The 23014-nt window shown below is 40.5% G+C and overlaps 1 protein-coding gene across 3 annotated transcripts in view; it reads left to right on the top strand.

Moving 5' to 3' along the window:
- Nucleotides 1–23014, top strand: part of DLGAP1 (DLG associated protein 1) — a 988253-nt gene that overhangs the window by 440604 nt on the left and 524635 nt on the right. For all 3 annotated transcript variants that reach the window (XM_030810696.1, XM_030810698.1, XM_030810695.1), the window contains exon 4: nt 20405–20490. The gene's annotated coding sequence lies outside the window, so the exon portion shown is untranslated. The remainder of the gene's footprint in view (nt 1–20404; nt 20491–23014) is intronic.

Below are 23014 nucleotides of genomic sequence, written 5' to 3'. Positions count from 1 at the left end.
CCTTCAATATATTCACTTGGCTTTTAAAAATGTCAGTTTGAAGAATCCCTTAGCAGTCATGTAAAACAATTTTATATATATGTATATATGATATTTATAAATTGTATATATATAGCTTGAATTATTTTCAAAACTTTGTAATTATCAGCAGAAAATAGAACTCAGATGGAAAACAGTAACCTTAGAAGGCAGAGATCTAAACTCTGGAAATTTATAATGTGTTTGTTCTGTTAAAAATGACAATGTTATTGTCCAAAAATAAAATGAAAAGGGCCTTTAGAGTCAGAAAACCAGGACTTGGATCAATTGCATGACCATGGGCCAGTCGCTTTACCACTCTGAAGAACTGTTGCCTCATTGGAAAAATGGTTATACAGGTTGAGTGTCCCTTATCTGAGATGCTTGGGACTATAAGTGCTTCAGATTTCAGATTTTTTTGGATTTTGGAGTATTTGCATTCCACTTACCAGATCAGCATCCCAATTCTGAAAATCCAAAATCTGAAAATTTTTGCGTACTGATGTGACACTCAAAAAAAAATGCTCATTGGAGTATTTTGGATTTCAGATTTTTGGATTTGGGATACTCAACCTGTAATAGCAGTACTCACCTCTTTGAGTTCTTGCATGTTTCAAGTGAGCCATGGGTATGAAATACTCAGCGTAGAGTGCACACACATGACCTTGGACAGGGTCTCTCCCCCTGTGCACACTCAAGGCCTCAGACACTCTTTTTGTTTTACTTCCTCCACTTGTCTTTTCACTGCTAAATCCCTAGAACCTAAAATAGTGCTTGCCACTTTATAAGTTCAAAAGAAGTACTTGTAGGAGGCAGGAGGACAGAGGGCAGGTAGTTGGGTTCTTGTTTTGTCTGATTTCCCCAGTATCCGAGTCTCCTGCTCTCTGCCTGGTCCCTTCATATTGATGACTTGGTAGCACTGCCTGCCTAAGAAGTTGGTTTCTGTTTCACTCCTGGATTACTGTTTCATGAGTCAACCATCTGGCTCTCAAACACCACAGCTCCCCAGCAAGCCCATCACCTTCCCAGGTAAAGTCCATGCTCCTTAGAAGTCACTCTCATCTCTAAATCTGGCCAGTGTGCCCTTTGATTAGGCACAGCTATACTATGTAAAGGCACAGGGTGTCATTGTCATCATAGTCAGAAAAAGTGAGGGTTGCAGACGGTGGTTGTCGTTAGTAGTCTTTACCAAATATTTCTCCCCGCTTTCTGGGTACATAAAAGAATTGCACTCCCCTGACCCCTTCTAGACAGATATGACCACTTGAGTTGCTTTAACGCCAGCTTGTGAGCATGAACAGACATGTCACTCCGAGCATAAGTGTTAAGAGGGGAATTTGCCATGTTCCCTTTGCCTGTCTTGTTGAACTCGGAAGCCAGTTTCCGTGAAAAAGCGTTAGTATCACCATTGTGGGGATAGCACTCCCTTGATCCAGATCAGGAACATGGGCTTCTTCCCAGCTGTGGTGTTCACTTCCTATTTAGGCCTCACCAGGAAAGTGTGGATTCTACAAGGATGGGAGATCAGGGGTCCATTCTCAGAAGCTCCAGACTGAAGTGCAACATGACCTTCAAGTCCTGATATTGAGAATCTTTCTGATGCCAATACTTTATCTTTGACAAGTCATTCATGTATGATTTAAGAGCTGAACAATTAATAAGTAGGATGATATTTGTATATACTATCTCAGAGATTACCAAAGAGAGGAGTTTTAATTTGACTTCCAAAGTTTGAGTTGGAATTTTACACTTCTAAATTAGATTTAATAATTTTTCAAAGCTGTAGAAATAATAGGAAATTTACCAAGACCAGAAACCTCAAGTCAATTACATCAAGATAAATGCCAATGAGAGAGGGGAAGAAAAATACATAAGCTTTACAAAAAACAGACACTTTAACACAGAGATACCCACACAGACATGTGATCCATATATAAACCTTTTCTACTAAGCAAAATAGAAACCAAAAAATTTTTAAATTACGTTAATAAATGAAAAGAAAAACCAGATTCAATGCTAGGCCATTCCAGTTTTGCTACAGCCTGTGTCTCCTAAATAGCTTCAGGTGACTTCTGTGGTCTTACATCTCCTATTTGAAAAGCATGTTGTTGAACCAGATGACACCTACAGCCATGGAATTCAGAAGCCTATTGTCACTTTAAGGTGAGTGGGAACACATTTTGTTCTAGCAAGAAGACCAATTTAAACTAAACTGGAACATTTTGAAAAAAATAAGCTTATTGATTCACTTATGCCTGACTCCTTCAAAACATCTTTTCAGTTAGGTTATGACAAGAGACATAAAAATAAAGTTAATAATAACATTGAATGCAAAAATTAGGTTCCAAGAAAGTACAAGAATGCGAATACACTTGCTGAAAGGGAAAACACAGCTGTGATTACACGTCAAATATGGCTGTAAGTTTCTTGAAAGTCAAAGTCAATGCAAAAAAGTTTACCCATGACAGTTGTATAGCTTTTAGGAAAGCCCAAAGTTTTCCTAGTGTTAAAAGCCTTTAAAAAAGACTCTCCATATAATACATTTTTAAAAAGAAAAGAAAGGAGAAAAAGAAAGAAAACTTAAAGAAAAAAATAAGCAATGTCTCTGAATAGGCAGGCAATTCACAGAAAGAGAAACCTAAATGGGTAGTAAATATTAAAAGATACCCAAACACTTTCAAAATTAGGAAGATACTAATTAAATCATTGATAAAGTGTCAGTCTATAATCATCAGATTGACAAAAACTAAAAAGTTGCATAACATCAAATGCTGGTGAAGATATATAGAAATGGAATCCCTGATACCTTGCTGGTGAGAATATAATCTAATAGGGCTATTTGGGAAAATAATCTCACTGAGTTTGCTGACATTTAGTATAGATACACCCAACAATCCAACACTTCTACTGCTAAATATACCCTCCACAAATCACTCAGGTGTTCATGTTCATGGTAGAGCTATTACTGTTAGTAGACTTACCAATGTATGAATAGCATGGCATATGATGGAATGTAAAAGTCAATCACTTAGACTTATATGTAGCATCATGAGTATATCTTTAAAAACAGTGTTGAATAAGAAAAGTTAGAAAGATACTTATGCCACACTATCATCTACGTAAATTAAGCACAATGAATGCCAAAATTTTTCACATCTTCTGTGTGTGTGTGTGTGTGTGTGTAAAAGGTAGAATGGATGAACATATATATTATAAATATTATATATTTCATATATATATTATAAAAGCTGACTGGTTGGAGGGGGCTGTGAGATTAGAGACAGAAGATAATAGAGAACAAAGTAAAACCAAAGTAAATGAAACAAAATAGAAGCATTCTGTGGATTGATGATGATAAAATGTCATGCAGTTCACAATCATCTTAAATTTTCTTATCTAAAGTTCATATTTAAAAAATTTTTCTGAATATTTATAAGTTGAGGAAAAAACAAAATTAAGAACGTGAACAATACTATAAAAACACCAACTCTATTTGAGAGCCCTCATGAAAGCTCAGCTTGAGTCTCATACAATGTGAACTTACAGTAGTTTTAAAGAATTAGTCTTTCTCACTTGGGGACAGAAAATGTAATAACACCTCCTTACAGTTACTGCAGTTGAGGACTGAACTCATTCATAAGAGTTCTGTGTTAGTCTGTTCCTGTGTTGCTATAAAGAAATACCTGAGAGGCTGGGCACAGTGGCTCACGCCTGTAATCCCACCACTTTGGGAGGCTGAGACAGGCAGATCACCTTAGGTCAGGAGTTTGAGACCAGCCTGGCCAACATGGGGAATCCCTATCTCTACTAAAATTACAAAAATTTTTCTGGCGTGGTGGCCCATACCTGTAATCCTGGCTACTCAGGAGGCTGAGGCAGGAGAATTGCTTGAATCCGGGAGGCAGAGGTTGTAGTGAGCCAAGATGTGCCATTGTACTCCAGACTGGGCGACAGAGCAAGACTCGGTCTCAAAAAAAGAAAAAAAGAAAGGAAAAGAAAAGAAAAGAAATAGCTGAGACTGGGCAACTTTACAAAGAAGAGGAGTTTAATTCTGTTGAGGTTCTGGAGGCTGTACAAGCACGGCACCAGCATCTGCTTGGCTTCTGGGGAGACCTCAGGGAGTTTTTACTTGTGGCAGAAGGTGAAGCAAGAGCAGACATGTCACACGGCAAAAGCAGGAGCAAGAGAGAAAGAGAGACAATGGGAGATACCACACACTTTTAACCAACCAGCTCTCACAAGAAATCACTCACTGTGGTGAGAACAGCCCCAGGCTATGAAGGATTTGCCCTGGTGACCCAAGTACCTCCCACCAGGTGTAACTGCTCAATGGATTCTCCTTGCCCGCTGCCTAGACAGAGCTGGTTTATCAAGACAGGGGAATTGCAATAAAGAAAGAGTAATTCACGCAGAGCCGCCTGTACAGGAGACTGGAGTTTTATTATTACTCAAATCAGTCTCCCCCAAAACTTGGGGATCGGAGTTTTTAAGGATAATTTGGCAAGTAGGGGCTCAGGAAGTGGGGAATGCTGATTGCTTGAGTTGGAGATAAAATCATAAGGCATCGAAGTGAGTTTTTTTTGCTGTCTACTATTCATGGGTGGGATTGCAGAGCTGGTTGAGCCAGATTACAAGTCTGGGTGGTGTCAGCTGGTCCATCAGAACAGAACGCAGGGTCTGCAAAATATCTCAAGCACTGATCTTAGGTTTTACAACAGTAATTTTATTCCCAGGAGCAATCTGGGGAGGTTCAGACTCTTGCAACCAGAGACTGTATGGCTCCTAACTGTAATTTCTAATCTTGTAACTAATTTGTTAGTCCTATAAAGGCAGACTGGTCCCCAGGTAAGAAGGGGGTTTATTATCATCTTTGTTTCAAAGTTAAACTATGAACTAAATTCCTTCCCAAGGTTAGTTTAGCCTACATCCAGGAATAAACAAGGACAGCTGAGAGATTAGAAGCAAGATGGAGTTGGTTAGGTCAGGTCTCTTTCACTGTCATAATTCCCTCAGTTATAATTTTTGCAAAGGTGGTTTCACAGGCTCTACCTCCAACACCAAGGATTATATTTCAACATGAGATTTAGTGGAGACGTATATCCAAACTACATCAAGTCCTAATTTATATGAGGTCCTCCTCCCCAGCTCAGGACCTGGCACATGACGGTACTCAAGAAGTCTGTAGAATGAATGAATTAACATTTTAAAAGCATAGAATTATTATTCATATAGCTAAACCTTGGAACGATAAACCAAAAATAAAATTCAAAGGCCCCACACAACCATCTGAATGGACTTCCTCCTCAGCCAGGCACTCTAAAATTTAACCTGAAAGACTGGTTCAGGCCATGACAGGACGTGGGGGGTTGGACATGCCTCACAATACCCCTCCAGCATTAACATCAACACAGACCTTAAGTCTAGTGAGAAACATTTACAGTCTATTCTCTCTGAAGCCTGCCAATTGCCAATCAGAATATGTTTAAATCTACATAAAAGGTGAGTTGTCCCACCCTTCCAGATCAAACCAATGTAAATCTTACATGTATTGATGGATGCATTATGTCTCCCTGAAATATATTAAATTATATGCCTTTATAGGTCATAGAATTTGCTCTTGGTGAAATTTCAGGTTTTGGGAGAGAAGGGTGCGTGCGTGTGTGTGTGTGTGTGTATGTGTGTGTGTGCGCGCGTGCGCACGCCTATGTGTCTCCTTTCCTAGATTCCCTGGACAGGCATAGCCAGGGACCCTGGTTAAAAATTGATCCTGCAACACAGAAGAAGTTGCTACTTAATAATCTAGTTAAATGATATATTCTAATGATTAGAACAAAATATTTTAATCATTAGAACAAAAAATTCCCCCAAACAACCTGACTATCCTAAGCTACAGAAACAAATTGGTGAGGTGCCAATAAGTTATATTTGCCTTATATGGACAGAATATTCTTCCCCAAAGATATTGAAGAGTTATAAAGGCAAGTCTGGAAAATACACATTTGCATAATGAAAACTAAAAGGACTTTTCATTTTAAGAAAAGACTCTTTTGCATAAAAAATTATATCTTGTAAATATATGAAAATATGTATTTATAAGCTTTTAATCAGATAAATCTTAAGCGACAGAAGTGTTTATAGGTTAAGTGTTAGAATCTATTTTGGTATGAAGACCACTGAGAAAAGAAGATAAAGCATCTTTGAAATTAACCATATAAGCCCCTGGATAAAATAGATTCTAATTTATATAACTTTATAAAGTAAGGGGCATCTTCTAATGCATAATGTCAGGAAAATGTCTTTGTGATTAGATAGCTGGCTGCAAGATGAGCATGCCCAGACACTCAGAGGAAGAGGAACTGGATCATTAGATGGAGCAGAATAGACTGTGCTCAGAAATGACCTTCCCAAGAATTTTAGATGTTGATTACTGTAGTTGAAAGAGCTCCAAGCAGGAAGAGTCATTAATTTTGGAAAAATTCAGTCAATGATGTTTTTCACTTCTTTCAGCTGCTTCACACAGACTAATTATTTCCTTTTTAAAGCCGTGAGTTTTTCTGTCAAATTCTTATGTAGTAGAATGATAGCCCTTTCCAAGTGAGTGGGGAACCCTCACTTATTGAACCTTGATCCCCCGAATCGGAATCCCTTTTCCATCTTTCCCCTCTACTTTGCTGTAAAGCTTAAATTCAGAATTTGAATAATTAAATCTAATGACGAAGTCATAATACAGATATCTAGGCTGGAAGTTCTTCTGTTCTGAGTGGTTTATTATTATAATTCTGTATTTGTCTTCAGCCTTATTTAAATCCCTTCTGATGGAGTTTAAATCCACTACTTATCATTCTTCCATCCTAGTAACCACTCATTTATTCATTTGACAAATATTTCTTAAATGTCCTTTATATGCAGGTTACATGGGAAGTACTCATTCCTAAATATTTTGTTATTTAAATTTGCCAGTTTTAGTGGATGCTGTAGTTGACGACCCAGATACTCCTTCAGAGCCAAGGTACTCGTTCTGCCAGCTGCTGGAATTGGTGGCACCTGATGGCTCTCAGCTGTATCCCCTCTGGAAAAATTGCCTTTGGCCAAAGGGAGCTGCCTCACACGAGATCATGCTTCCTCCCTGGGCAGCCCACATCCAATGTCTGGCCACTGAGGGGAATACAAAGACTCATCCCCACTGCTTCAGTTTGGGCCAGTTCTGAAGAGCATCCCAGCTCGGGACTCCAGCGTGCCCCTCCCACCCGATCCTTCTTCCCTCACTGCTGTCACAGTGGTTTTGCCCAGAGCACACCCCAGTGGAACTCCCCACAGATCTCCATCTCACAATCAAACCTCCATGGAAGCAAACCTAAGTCAGAGTAAACCACAGCATCACTTGTCATAGCCAATCTTCACAGTCGCTGCTATTTCTATTAATATAATCTTTGTTAGTATCCAGAGAAACAATGGATATTTTGGTTACCAAAATATCCATTGCTTATCAGATGCCAGGCATCCAAAAACAAAACAAAATCTCTGACATTTTCCCTCAAAACTTTGCAACCTAACTTAAGGCATGTGAGTGATTCTCTGCATCCAGGTTATACTTAAAGAGAGTAATAAGATTAATGCTCTCTGCTGGTATCTTTTGAAAAGCAAACTGAATCATTAACTGGTCCAACCAAATGTTGCCAATTGATGCCTTCTCCATTGACCAACTTTCTGGAAAAAAAAAAAAAAGTATAGCCCATTAGGCTTTAGGTAGACTTACTGGTAGATTTCACTAATCAGCAAAGCAAACATTGATAACTGGCAAACCATTCACCTGGGAGTCTTTGTTTGTATTATGCAAATGAACTATTTCCTCTCGTCTCAGCTGTATTCTGCTTACTTACAGTGAAGTTTAAGGCTCGGCCAGGAGAGGGTGAGAGAGCTCCACCCTGGAGGGCCTTTGCAAGATAACAGAAGTTTCGGCAGGGGCACTGTGCCTTATTTGTAAGCTATTGCTACGTAAGGTTTCCAGAAATCGTTTACTGATGTTTATTTGTTTGGGGACATTTTTTTGGATATGTGCTTGAGGAAAATGAATAAAAATCTAATATCTTTTTCTGTGGTAGAAAATTAAAGACTTTCTTTAACTTTTTTGTTAGAAATAATTATTTTATTTATGCTGAACTCCAGGGAAAACAGGATATGAAGTCCCAAAACATTTCTGCTTTCTTTCTGAGTATTTAATTCAGTTTATCAAATATTTATTAAGCATCAAATCTGTATGAGGATTCTACATACTTGGGGTACACCAGTGAACAAAACAGACACAAGCCCTGCCCTGAGTTCTACTTTCTTTGCTCTACTACCCTGTGGGAGAGAGAAGGAGGAGTGAGGGAAGGATGCAGAGATGATGTGCAACGTATTGCCAGGTTTTCTGCACAGGCCTGCTTTTAATTATTCTGTCCTGTTCTCAGAACACATAACTCACTTATTTCCTTAGATTATATGGTCACTTATTTTGACTACTCAAACGTGATCTTTGGTGTAAATAAGACTGAAAATTCTCACCTCTTATTCATCTGAAAATATTGCTGGGGAGATGAGGGGCTGAAAGGTGAAGGGAGGGAACTGCTATTTGTTGAGCATTTAGTATACTCCACGTGCTTTACATGACATGCATTTAATCTGCACAGTCAATCTGCAAGTTGGATATGACTTTTATCCCTACTTTATGTATGAGAAAACTGAGACTGAGAGGTTGACTAAATAACTTTGCAGAGATCACATAGGAAGTAAGGCATTGACCCTGAACTGAGCTCAGGGCCCCTGCCTTCTCCTTTGCGGTGCTGACTCCGCTGGAGCCTCACAGGTGGAAGTATCACACTTATGGTCTACCAAACTTGTCAGCATACCTAAAGCTTGAGAAATAATTTTTTTAATTCAATGAACACTTACACAGGTCTTGAAACCAGTGTGCTTTAAAATGAACTTGAGCAATAGAGCCTCCTGGGCCTAAGAAATTCAGAAGAAAAGTATTGCAAAGATTTGTGTAACGGTTAAGCCTTCCTTCATGATGATAGCCACAAACCTCCCCAGAGGTAATCTGTTGTGGCTCAGATTCTTCTACAGAAGCGTCTCCCAAAGAATGTACACAAGGTTTTCTGTGCATCCTACCCATCCAGCCACTTCTCTCCCATGTATCTTTGAACTGGGAACAATTCCACACTTAAATGGGGAAGTGTGACGAGAAAAGACTGATGATAACAGGTGAGGCCGCTCACCAGCGGCTGCCTTGGTGGTCTGGGAAACTTGTTTTGGAGAAGTTACTTGAACTAGTAATTTATTTATATTAAAAATGAACAACTCTGAAGACCACTGTAGATTTATATTGCTTTTATATTTTAAATTTTTTTGTTCTTTCTCCTATATAAAATTTAAGGCTAAATATCTGTCTCTAGGGAAAAGAAGTTACTCAGTCATACTGGAGAGGAGTATGAAAGGGAAGGCTTGAACCGTAGTTAGTCAGATACTTAAATCTGCTGATAGCATGTGTTCATTACTCTTCAGTCTTAAAGTTGGAAAATTAATGAATTTTCTGAAGCCAAAGGAAGGAGAACTTCTGTTTTTCATGGGAGAATTAAAATATTAACATCTATACAATATTATTTGTTTACCTTTATATATCTTGATTTGTTCCACAAAGAATTTGGGGTGGCTTATAAGAATTGTTAGCTCAACAGTGGGATAGATTGATGGATAGAGATATAAATAAAAATTAGTATCATTGTGTGATTTTTGTTATAGTATGCTATGCAATTATTGACATTAAGCTGATATTCCTAAAAGCAGAAGCAAAGAGGAATACTGTATATTATGTCACTCATATTTTGTCCTGAAAGAATAAAATTCTTCAGTGAAGCAAAGATTTTCCTGACACTTAGGTCTGACAAGGACGTTTTTTCTGATATGTCATGGCCAGTGTTTTTCGATGACATTCTGACAAAAAAGTGAAGGCAGGTGTCATGGGAAACTTTTTAAAATTTTCCCTAAAAGCAAGCTGAGGATATAATGACCAAGTCCAACTTGTTCTGGATAAATTAGAAAGTGTGTGGTCAACATACACAGCTTGCTAGTAGTCTACCTTAATTTCCAGAGTAAGGATACCAAAATCATAGCCTGTGGCCCAGCAGCTTCCTCACCCCAACTTAGGGTGTGTGGATCCATCATAGAACTCTTTTCTGCTTAGACCAAACTGGGCTCCGATCCATTTCAAAACAGTGCTCTTGGTCTTCACTACCAATTGATTAGAGATGGCAGAAACTGAAGCTTATTTTTCATCATGGACAGAACCCTCTAGGGCGTCAATATGCACTTCAAGAGACAGCACAGGCCTCTGAAGTTATACACACCATTATCTGTGTAGATCTCTCTGTTTTTCCAGTGTGGGACTTCAGAGCTTTCAATCCACGAAAGAGTCACCATCAGGAATGCATTGACCACACGTCCTTTAAACACTTTTTCTTTAATATTTCTGTCAAGAGCGTTCACTGAAAGGTGAGCAGCAAACAGTTCAAAGGCATCTTCTAGCAAGAGTCTGGGCCCAGTGTTCTGTGCTGTTAATCAAAGGCAGGGCCGTAGGAACTAAAAGATCAAAGCGCACCATCCACCGACACACTCTTTAGAACTTAGAGCCTCTCCCAGGCTAGCACCTGGCATCCACCTGCACCTGGTGAGGTTGGGGTAGAACCTCTGCAGGACCCATCAAAAATTCTTCTGCAATGTCTACTGGGTGCCAGAAAATGAGGATACAGTGTTGAACAGGTCCTTGTCCAGAATGGCCCTAGCCTAATATTTACACTATAATTAATTACTATTTGGGTCTTTTGTTTGTATTTATTTATTTTTATTAGTATACAGCAGTTGTATGTATTTTGGGGGGATATGTGATATTTTGATACCTGCATACAATGTGTAATGACCAAATCAGAGTAATTGAGATACTATCACCCTAAACATTTATCTTTTCTTTGTGTTGGGGACCTTACAGTTCTTTGCTTCTAGCCACTTTGAAGTGTACAATAAATTTTTGTTAACTATAATTTCCCTAGTATTCTGTCAAAGACTAGAACACGTTCTTTTTATCTGACTGTACTTTCATACCCCTTGACCAACATCTCTTCACCCCCACTAATCACTATGTTTGTTATTTGCTGTGAAGGATAAGGATGCCTGGACTTGTCCTTAAATGTTGGCTAAGTAGGCCGAGGTGGGCAGATCACGAGGTCAAGAGATTGAGACCATCTGGCCAACATGGTGAAACCCTGTCTTTACAAAAAATACAGAAATTAGCTGGGCGTGGTGGCACACACCTGTAATTCCAGCTACTCAGGAGGCTGAGGCAGGAGTATCGCTTGAACCTGGGAGGTGGAGGTTGCAGTGAGTCCAGATCATGCCACTCCACTCCAGCCTGGGCAAAAAGAGCAAGACTCTATCTCAAAAAAAAAAAAAAAAAAAAAAAAAAGTGGGCTAAGTATCTTCCAGAACACAAATAAAAGAATAAACATGTTTCCGAAATTCTCACCAAGTATACCAAGTATACAGTATTGATTTTCATAGTCTCTTACAGATTGATAATCATCTTATTAGTTTAGGAATAAATAAATATATTGTTTATATTATGAACAGATCTCTATTTATCTTGCCAGCTTAGGACTATAGAAATATGTTCGTTATGACTTTGGTCATAAAATGGTTTTTTGGTGGAATTCAGAGAATAGATTACTCAGACAATCATCACAGGTAGATTCATTAAAGTTACTTTTAAATATTTAATAGTTACCATCAGATAAATCCTCAAATGGACAACTTTTAAGAAATTCAGTGTTTCATAATTTTACGATTGTTAGAAGCACCCTATTGCAATGGGGACAAAAGTGTGTGATGGCTGTCATCTGGTGCTTTCTGCTTCTCCAAGAAGTATGAGAAACCTGCACTGAAAAGGAAAAACAAATGCCAGAGAGTTGAGGAGAATGGAGCATATAGAAATTATTATTGTGATTTGTCCTCTTTACACAAAAACAGAGAAAGCCTCTGACAACTGCCTACATTGACTAATTTAGTGCTTGAAACTTTTAACCACAAACAGATATCCAAAGTGCACTACCCATTTGAAAGGAAGACTAGGGTCAGACTGTCTGGATTTGGATCCAACTCCTTCACTTACTAACTGTGTGGACCTGGGCACAGATCAGTTTCCTTGCCTGTGTGAGGGAAATCCTGTGCCTCAGTTTCCTTATCTCTATATTGAGGTTAGTAATAGTCCTTACCTTAGAGAAGTTTTTTAAATATTAAATGATTGCATATGTAAATGCTTATAATAGTACCTGGTAAACAATAAGCAAGCATTAGCAATCATGATTTGAGGCACCCCAACAGCACAAGACACACTAGAGCTAAAATGAACATTCAGAATAAATGACCCCAATGGAAACAGAAAGAATTTTTTTTAATAAGAAAACTTTTAGAAACTACAGCTTAATATTACTAAATTAGTTTTCACAGAACATTGAGAGGATATTGCAGTCACAATATAAGAATATAAACAGGGTCTGGCCTGGTGGCTCACACCTGTAATCCCAGCACTTTGGGAGGATGAGGCAGGAGGATCGCTTGAGCTGAGGAGTTCAAGACCAGCCTGAGCAACAAAATGAGACCCCCTGTCTCTATAAAATAAATTATTTTTAATTAGCTGGCCATGGTGGCGCATGCCTGTGGGCCCAGCTACTCAGGTGGCTGAGGCAGGAGGATCCCTTGACCCCATGAGGTCGAGGCCACAATGAACCGTGATCATGCCACTGCACTCCAGCCTGGGTAACAGAGTGAGACCCTGTCTCAAAAAAAAAAAAAAAGAAAAAGAACAGGAGCAATCTGTTAACAAGATAGTCAAAGAAAATTTACAGAATAAAAAGAAAAGGACAAATGTCAAATACATAGACCAGTTTAAAGGACCCACCGCAGACAGCCTGCTGCTCAGCAAGACCAGCTTTCTCTTCCTCTTGTGCCACAGCCAGACTGCACTTCCCAGGCCCCCTTTGGAGCTTGGGATAGCCAGTGGAACCTGAAAAGGAATATGTCTCATGCCCAGGCCTGGCTGCTGAAACTCTCCGCAGTGCCATTCCGTGTTGTGGCAGATGTTTTTGCAGTGGCTGGGGGATTCTTTGTGTGAAAGTGGCAGAGTGGGGGCTGGCAGGTGGGCAGAGGTGTCAGTGAGAACCATCAGTGCTGCTCTGAGGAGCCTGAACTTTGCTTTGGGGCCTTGGGAATCCACTAAACTGTGTGCTATGTGTAGACAGGGGTATAACAAGCAGATGTGCATTTCAGAACATTCACTCCCTTGGCTGGGGGAGGATACTGAAGAGGCCAGGAAAGGTGGGCATGGCGCTGAGGCTGGAAGCAGTTAGGAGGTTTTGGTAATTACCAGGTGGAAAGGGGTCGGGCTTGAATTCAAGCAGTGTTAGCGGGATGAAAGGGAGAGATAGATGCCCAAGGACATTGTAGAGTCAACTGTTTTGGGTGTGGGGAGCTGAGATGCCACAATAAGAAATAAATGTGGATACAAGTGTCATCACATTTGGGGATGCATCATGACTTTGGGTGCTTGTACTCATGGCTGTTATTTTCTCTGAGAAGTTAGAAGATTTTTTTAAAATTTGTTTGGTTTTGTGTTGTTGTTGTTGGAGGTGGTGGTGGTGGTGGTGTTTGAGACAGGGTCATGTTCACACCACTGAACTCACCAAGGCTGGAGTTCAGTGGTGTGATCATGGCTCTCTGCAGGCTTGACCTCCTAGGCTCAAAGGAACTTCTCACCTCAGCCTCCCAAGTAGCTGGGACTACAGGTGTGCACTACCACATCCAGCTAATTTTTTTATTTTTTATTTTTTTGGTAGAGACAAGGTTTCACTATGTTGCCCGGGCTGGTCTTGAACTCCTGAGCTCAAGCAACCCTCCTGCCTCAGCCTCCCAAAGTGCTGGGATTACAGACATGAGCCACCATGCCCGGCCCAGAGGACTGTTATCAGCACCCTCTCCACTGCCACATTCTGTACTCTATCCATCTCAAACTATTGGCTATTTCATTTATTGCTGCCCCTGTAGGTACTATTGCTCTGTCTGAAATATGCATATCCCCTTGACAATCCAGAAAGTTTCTAAACAGCCTTTTACCTACATCAAGTCTTCTGGGAAGGCTTCTCTCACTTCAATAAAGCCTGGCTGCACCCCCTTTGAGCCTTTTCTCTCCCATGCCCTCTCCCTTCTGGTGGCATTTATAAAAGTGGGGTCACCATGCTCACGACCTCTTTACAACTAGACAGAGAGCATCTGATGGCAGGCAAGGATTTTTTTTTTTTTTTTTTTTTTTTTGAGACGGAATCTTGCTCTGTCTCCCAGGCTAGAGTGCAATGACGCGATCTCGGCTCACTACAACCTCCACCTCCCGGGTTCAAGTGGTTCTCCTGCCTCAGCCTCCCAAGTAGCTGGGATTACAGGGGCACATCATCACGACTGGCTAATTTTTGTATTTTTAGTAGAGATAGGATTTCACCATGTTGGTCAGGCTGGTCTCAAACTTCTGACCTCAGGTGATCCACTCGCCTCTGCCTCCCAAAGTGCTGGGATTACAGGTGTGAGCCACTGTGCCTGGCCGGAGAGATTTTTTTTTTTTTTTCATCCTGTGTTTCCGATGACTAGTCAAGGGCCTATGATAAATAGGTGCTCAGCAGACATTTGATGAATAAGGTAATTCATTAATGAGAATAAGGGACAGGAAAAAGATGTGGATATTGAAGTAGTAGCATCCCCACCTCCATTCTTATGAGAATAGAGGAGCTAAGGAGCAACCTCTGAAAGGACCAATAGCATTGAAAATTTGATAAATAAAGTTGAAAGCAAAAAAGTATACATTCCACACAGTTGTATGATTCCTGTGCTTTTTGTTGCCTCAAATGCTTCTTTCTCATGATTCTTTATCTTTTTAAATTTTATTTATTTATTTTTAGACAGAGTCTCACTGTCACTCAGGCTGGAGTGCAGTGACATGATCATGGCTCACTGCAGCCTTTACCTCTCAGGCTCAAGCATTCCCCCAACCTCAGCCTCCCAAGTAGCTGGACCACAGGCTTGTGCCACCACACCCGGCTAATTTTTTAATATTTTTTTGTAGAGACAGAGTCTTCTCATGTTGTTGAGACTGGTCTTGAACTCATACGCTCTAGTGATCCTCCTGCCTTGGCCTCCCAAAGTGCTGGGATTACAGCCGTGAGCCACCACACCCAGTAACCCTGATGATTCTTAATCTGATTTTACTTTTATTTTACTGTGTCGGCTTCTAAGCAAACACTACACTAAACTATGTAGCAATCAAAGTAAAATCAGATTAAGAATCATCTGATTACAAACTTTCATCTCAATGGAATATTTAGAGAAATGGTATGTAACCCTGCATCATGTTCTGTGGTAGAGTCTGTTACAAGAAAACAAGGCAATTGTGCGCCTTGTGGATCACAGATACGCTCACGTTCTAGAACAGAACTTGCATGATCTTGTAAGTAGTGCAGATCATGACTTGCCCTCTTTACATCTTCAGTCTTTAGAAAGTCAGCCAGATATAGGAGTCTAAGAATCCTTCTAACTTTTGGAGCTTTTCTCTTCTCCTCAACCTCCCTATCCATGCATGATCCAGCTCCATCCTGCTACTGTTCCCTTGGTCCAGTGAGAAGACTCATTCACCTAAAGGTTCCTATTCCTGGGAGGGTGGTGGACGCTGTCATTCTTCAGCTTGAAAAAAACTGCTAAACAAACCCATCTCTACCATGGGAACATGAATCCCACTCATGGCATAACTTCCATTTGTTATTATGCAAAAATTTTCTACTTCCAATAGAGTGAGGAGAGGAAGGAAATAAAGGAACAAAGGAGGAAGAGAACCCTATCCTGCCATGGGCATGTTATGATCTGTGTCCTCCAGGAGACTTTAAGTTCATTGAGGGAAAGCACCCCACCTTCTTGCTCCTCTCTATCTCCAATACCTAGGAGAGTACCAGGCACATTCAACAATATTGCTGGTTAAGTGAATGAGGAAGCGATTGAATAAACAAATGTGTAACAGCGAGGCAATGTTTGCTGCTGCTGTGGTGGTTGTCCCAGTGTCGGCTGCAGTACAATAGGAAACATGGATCTCAATGAATGCTTTCTGTAGTTAATGCTATTCATACAAGATTAGTGATGCCAGACAGGAAAGCAGCGACCTGATGATCTGCATCCACTCATTTGCAGACGGGGTCAGAAGTCAAGAGGAGCCTGGAGCACAAGTGGAGCCTAAAGAGACTCGGTGGCGGCCGGGCACAGTGGCTCACACCTGTAATCCCAGCACTTTGGAAGGCTGAGGCGGGTGGATCACGAGGTCAGGAGATCGAGACCATCCTGGCTAACACGGTGAAACCCCGTCTCTACTAAAAATACAAAAAAAAATTAGCCGGGCATGGTGGCAGGCGCCTTGTAGTCCCAGCTACTAGAAAGGCTGAGGTAGGAGAATGGCGTGAACCCGGAAGGCGGAGCTTGCAGTGAGACGAGAATGCGCCACTGCACTCCAGCCTGGGCGACAGAACGAGACTTCTTTTCAAAAAAAAAAAGAGAGAGAGACTCGGTGGCTGTCATTCTCTTCCCACGTCGTGTAGCAAGGCTTCATCATCATCAGCGTTTCTTCTTCTTCTTCTACCTTTGAATAATCCAGTTCCCATTTTGTGCATTGGTTCAAAAGTCAGAAAAGTAAAAATGAATACAAAAAAGCAACATATTGAGCACTGAACTACCTGAATCAAAAGCATATGGTAGTTGTATAGGAGTTGTTATTTTTTTCCCCGTCACTGGTTTTGGTTTTTCTGCCTTTCATTGTATGAGAATAAAACACTTTCACAGAGCAATTTGGAAAGTTCAAAATTGCTAGGCATGAAAAATGATTTTCATTTTTGGACAGATATGATATATCTTCAGAAGCCATTTATATCCAACTGCTGTACCTGTCTTTGGGAAATTTGACTTAAAAAAAAATTGTAGCCTGATACAAGACACGACAGCTTTGTGTACAGAGACTTTGCTAAGCCTTCCTGCTTGGATTCAAAGATAGTAACTATATGGCATACAAATACCTTGCGAAAATGGGTATTTTTTGTTTAACTATACCTGAAAAAATATAACTAGATGTGCAATTTTACAAAGGGATGACAAGTTGATGTTTATTTTACAGAAGAGCTGGACATAATAACTTTGTTGTTACTTGGTGTATATGTGTGTGTGAGTGTGTGTGTGTGTGTGTGTGTATTTATTTATTTATTTATAGGGTTTGGTTCTGTTTGGGGCATCAGGCATCCACTGAGGGTCTTGGAATGTATCCCCCATGGATAAATGGGGGCTACTCTGTGTTATAAAGTTCAGTGGAAAAATCCCAGTGGGTGAGGAGTCCAGACAGAGGAAACAGCCCAGCAGGATTTGTTAGTGACTGATTCCAGTTTTAAAAAATAGTTTATGTGATAATTAAGCAAATGAATAGTCATATTTTCCAAATGTGAGTTTTTAGCTTGCCATTGACAGAAAAAGAAGCTGCAAAAAGGGGAACCACTCTTACATGCAAAATAATAGAAAGAAAACTCAAGATAACCTAAAAATACAGACAGGTTGAATTCCTGAGTGAATGCTGACTAGGATCCACAGTGTTTGCACAATAAGTGTTTATAAATCCTTGAGATAAGTCACCACGGCATGACCGAATAGCAAGCCAATACACACACACACACACACACACACATTTTCCCTTTTGAGAAAATTTTAGGGTTTTATTCTGATTCCTCATAGCAGTGAAATGCTTTTTTGTTTGTTTGTTTGTTTGAGACAGAGCCTTGTTCTGTCGCCCAGGCTGGAGTGCAGTGATGCAATCTCGGCTCACTGCAAACTCTGCCTCCCAGGTTCAAGTGATTCTCCTGCCTCAGCCTCCTGAGTAGCTGGGATTACAGGCACCCGCCACCACGCCCGGCTAATTTTTGTATTTTTTAGTAGAGATGGGGTTTTGTCATGTTGGCCAGGCTGGTCTTGAACTTCTGACCTCAGGTGATCTGCCAACCTCTGCCTCGCAAAGTGCTAGGATTACAGGTGTGAGCCACCGCACTCAGCCAGCAATGAAATGATTTTAAGGAAGTAACAAAACAGCACGAGGAGAAATGTGGGGGTTGGAACCCAAATGCTCCCTTAAAGGTCACTCACTCTTCAGCCACTCTTCAGTCCTTGACCTTTCAACCTTCCAGTCAGCACCTCCTGGTGCTGCCCCAGGAGCAAGAAGCCCTGCCTCTGCCTTAGGCTCCAAAGACCATAATTATTCCCAGGGAGTCTTTTTGAAGTATCTGACTATGATGAAGATAATATGTGTTACCAGGGTTATTCTTGTACTGAGTGCTTAGCATGGGCCAGGTGCTACATTGATAGTTTTAACCTTGTTATCCCATTCACTCCTCACTACAGCCCTATTTCTATACAATTACTGTATGTTTCTTACTCAGTTAAACATTGCACTTCATAGAACACTGCATTGTTCCATGAAGTGTCTGGGTGCAGTGGCTCACACCTGTAATCCCAGCACTTTAGTAGGCCAGGGTAGGAGGATAACTTGAGGCCAGGAGTGCAACATCAAGCTGGGGAACAGAGTGAGAACTTGCATCTACAGAAAAATTTTAAAAATTAGCCAGGTATGGTGGTAAGTCCCTGTAGTCTCAGCTATTTGAGAGGGTGAGGTAGAAGGATCACTTGAACCCTGGGGGTCAAGGATGCAGTGAGCTGTGATCATGCCACTGCACTACAGCCTGGGCAACAGAGCAATACCCTGTCTCAAAAAAAAAAAAAAAAAAAAGCCAGGGATTGGGTGGGGAACAGAGGCACTAATTTTTCCAGGGACACATAACTCAAAAGGGTTGATAAGTTAGGCTGCTTGTGATAACTATGATTAACACTCCTCCAACTGTGACTGCAAAAATTCAACAGCTAGAGTAGCCCTCTTAGAGTGACCTCTGTTCTTATCAAGAAACAAACAAATTTATACTGGTTGGTGAGAATAGAGTGGTAGTTTTCTTGGGGACAAGGAAAAGAGAGTATTAATGAAGAAATGAGAAATGAAATGGTTCTTCCCACAGAGAGAAGAGAATGCTGGAATTTCAAGTGCTTCTTGGACTTTTTCTAAGAGAAAATGGGAACAACTCATTTTCTGTTCTTTCAAATACAATTTAGCCCTGCCCTGGCCCTAGAAGACAAACAGGATGCAGGGGCTTTGCTAGGCTCCCATGGCTGCTATTTTCCCTGTAATCAAAATGGCAAGAGAAGAATACTCGATAAAATGAAGATGTAGCAAGAACTTACTGTCCATCATTAGGCATTAAAGATGGGGTAAAAGGAACTAATACTTACAGAAAGCTGAGTAGGGTAGCATTTCTTGGCCTCAGTGTTGTCATATTCTAGTGGAATGGACTGAGTGGCACAGGAATACCAATGTAATCAGTAAAAGTGAAGTACAAAGAACTAGACACTCAGAGGAATGAACAATTGTCTCTTGTCTGGAAGCCCAAGGAAATCACCATTTAGAGATTACATATGAACCAAGCCCTCTACAAAAGGGTTCCTAGGCATCTGTGTCAAAAACAGACAGATTAAAAAAAAAAATTACCAATGCATTTGATGCAGAACCAAGGTTGAGAACTACTGGAAGAGGTTAGAGAGTGAGAAACTGGATTTTGAAGCTGTAGCTTTTAGGCTCCCTGAGACTATGGAGCACTTGATTGCTGTGGGCCAGGTGTGATGGAGAAGGCTCCTATCAGAGCAGCTGCAATAGGGATGGGAAGGAAGAAACTAAAGACACAGGTGCACTTGACGGGAGGGAGAGGATGCAGAAAGGGACCTGCTAAATCGTGAACTCCCAAGGGTGGGCACTAACCTATCTCTCCATCCCAGAGTACCCAGTACATGACTCACACAACATGCCAACAGAATAGATACTTGTTGAATAAATAATTGAACTGGGTAAATATATTTTAAAAATTTGGAAAACTGGGCAGCTGGGGAATAGAGAATCACAAAAACACAACAAAGAAATTTGAAAGGAAAAATGTTTAGAGAAAAAAAGTGAATTCAGTCTTAGACCTTTTCAGTTTAAGTAATTAGACATAATAATTTGAAGATTCAAGCATCTGAGAAGTCTGTCTAATGTGCAAAAGAAGGTCAAGTCATAGGGCCCTCCTAAATTCCTATATTTTGTCACCCCCTCCTATTTCATTTGTATGTGACCAGGAGACTAAAACATGCATTATGCTCCCAACAGGCTAAATCTATTCTGGGATCCACTGAATGCCACTAGCGGGTCTGCTCAAGAGAATTCCTGATTGAATGACAACGGCGCTAAGAACAGTAAGTCATGATTGGGAAGCAGTAAGGGAAGCGTGGAGCCCAGATATCCTAAATTAAAATATAAAAGGCTAACGTTATTGGGCATGTACATCTAAACTTCAAAGTAAAATGCCAACATCCCACTACGCCTCCCGAATCCAGCACATTCCACCTAACACACACATACACACACACACACACCCTTCCCTCTGAGGCAATTAATGGGCCCAAACTGACTTTTTTTATGGAATCATAATATAGAAAGAAATGCCCATGCCGAAAATGTCAATGCACAATAATTTATCAGAAATCAATGCTCTATTCTATGTCCCCAAGCTCAACACTAACATTGTAACCTCTTAAATGTGCCTTGTTGTCTGCAGCTTGAATTCCTTTGTGGTTTCACATACGTTATTTGGATGAAGGCTGAAACTCTCACACACTGGTTATTATAGACTGTGCAGTTGAAATTAATAGACTAGAGACGCCCTCTGTTTGATGACTCACTATTTTTCCTCTTCTGACTCATAGTTTCTCTTTTTTGTTTTTTTCACATTATTGATCAGTGAATAGTCTAGTAATCTAACTCATGTGTATTTCAGGGCTAAAAATGGAACACTAACCTTGAATGGGGAAAGGGGCTGAATAATGTTAACATTCAGGTAAAGAACAGGTTAATTCGGAAGGGAAGCGGGGAGACGGGACTCCCTGGGAGAGCAGGAGGAAGGCAGAGGGCCTCGGGTGTAGCTGTTCCCTGAGCGATTAGGTACTTATATCATGCGCTCTGTCATATCCAGGAAACAGGAAAAGAAAAACAATCATTGGGAAAACTATTAATACCATAGAGAGGAGAACTATGTTTCAATTACCTCAATTCCTATGATCCTTCGTTAGTAATGGAAGATGCATCATCCACAATAGAGAAAACATAAGTGCCTCAGAAATATAAAGTTGTCTATTTCTCTGAAGTCAAAATGACAGTATTTTTGCTTATAGCAGAAATGTCTACTAACTTACAAATGAACCATCTATAAGAATTATTTGTTTAATTATATGACCCTCAGTTACTAATGTGCCCTGGACACTGTAGCTTCTGTGGATTTCTCAGAAATTATCCTGAATATTATAATCTGCTAAGCTCTTACATCATACACCAGGACTCAAGTCAGACCATCAGTTCTTTGATACTTCTCTGTCTTCAAATCATCTTACCAAATACCTGACCATCTTCCTTCCTTAGAGCCTGAGGCTGTACCGGTTCTGGCATTCATATAGAGCATTAATACACCCACACAGTGCCTTTATTTTTCTGTGCACAAGTGAAGATAAATATACTTATGAAATTAGCAGTTTATGGCCATGTCCAGCATCCACTTGCTGCTCCCTATCTCTTACATCCCCTTCCCAGCCCAGCCCCTCTGCCTTCCTGTATTCTCTCCCTCTATTAAAACAGCCACAGATCTGATGTCATCAGTTTTTCTTTGATGGAGACACTTTCACCCCAAATGCCACCTCTTTCAAACTTTCCCATTCAATACCTTTTGTCTCTACCTGTAAAATGAAATACTTTGTTTTCTGTTTAGAGGTGAAAGAATTTCTTAGCTAGACATTAAGCAGGAATAACTACAAATGCTTTCAAGATAAATCTGTTACCTTTCAAAAAAAAAAAACAATGATATTAAGCACCTGAAAAAGAAGATGGGTCCAAAAAGAAATTACATCTTTGGGCTCCTGCCTTCTTTTCTCTCTTTTCTCCTATCCCTTAAATCTCAGTCAGTCACTTCCGAGTCCTGTGCCTGAGGATGCCCAGGTGATCTGGACCCATGGCCGATTCCATGGCACCCTCCCTGTCTCTACCAAGAGCAGAGGATCCAACTACAGTCCTGAGGAGGTCTATTAGAACCAACTGGGAAGCATTTATCAGACTATTGTTTCCTCCCAGTATATTCCCCCATCATTTTAATATGTTCCCACAGGAGTCGTGGTTCTCTAAGACTTATCCTCTACCACCCTGACGAAGAATCAGGGCTCAAAGCCTGTTAGGGGAGGAAAGGAAGGAGAGATGTTTGTGACTGTCGCGTGGCCTAGTAATCACACAGGAGCACTTCAGATGGACAATCCACTTTCAATTGGCCTTGTATCAGCATCCAGAACACTCAAGACAGTGGCAACAAAGAGACACGCAGAGACTTTTCACAGACTGGGAAGGGGAGAGAGAGATAGAGACCTGGCAGTGTAGAAAGACATCATAGATCCCTGAACTATGGACATATTCTCTATTGAGGGCTCAAGTATTAACAACATGCATGGACGTCAATATGACCATGCTGATTAAACAATAGTTGACCCTGGAATAATGTGGAGATTAGGGGAACCAACCCCAAAGGGTCACAATTCTGTGTTTAATTTTTGACTCTCCAGAAACTAAACTACTAATAATCTATTATTGACTGGAAGCCTTACTGATAACATCGTCGTTGAACACATATGATGTATGTTATATGTAATATGTATTACATATTGTATTCTTATCATAAAGTAAGCT

Source organism: Nomascus leucogenys, chromosome 4, assembly GCF_006542625.1.
Source record: "Nomascus leucogenys isolate Asia chromosome 4, Asia_NLE_v1, whole genome shotgun sequence".
NCBI classification, from domain to species: Eukaryota; Metazoa; Chordata; class Mammalia; order Primates; family Hylobatidae; genus Nomascus; species Nomascus leucogenys.
Note: the sequence above shows the minus strand (reverse complement) of the source record. Positions and strands in the feature narration are given on the sequence as shown.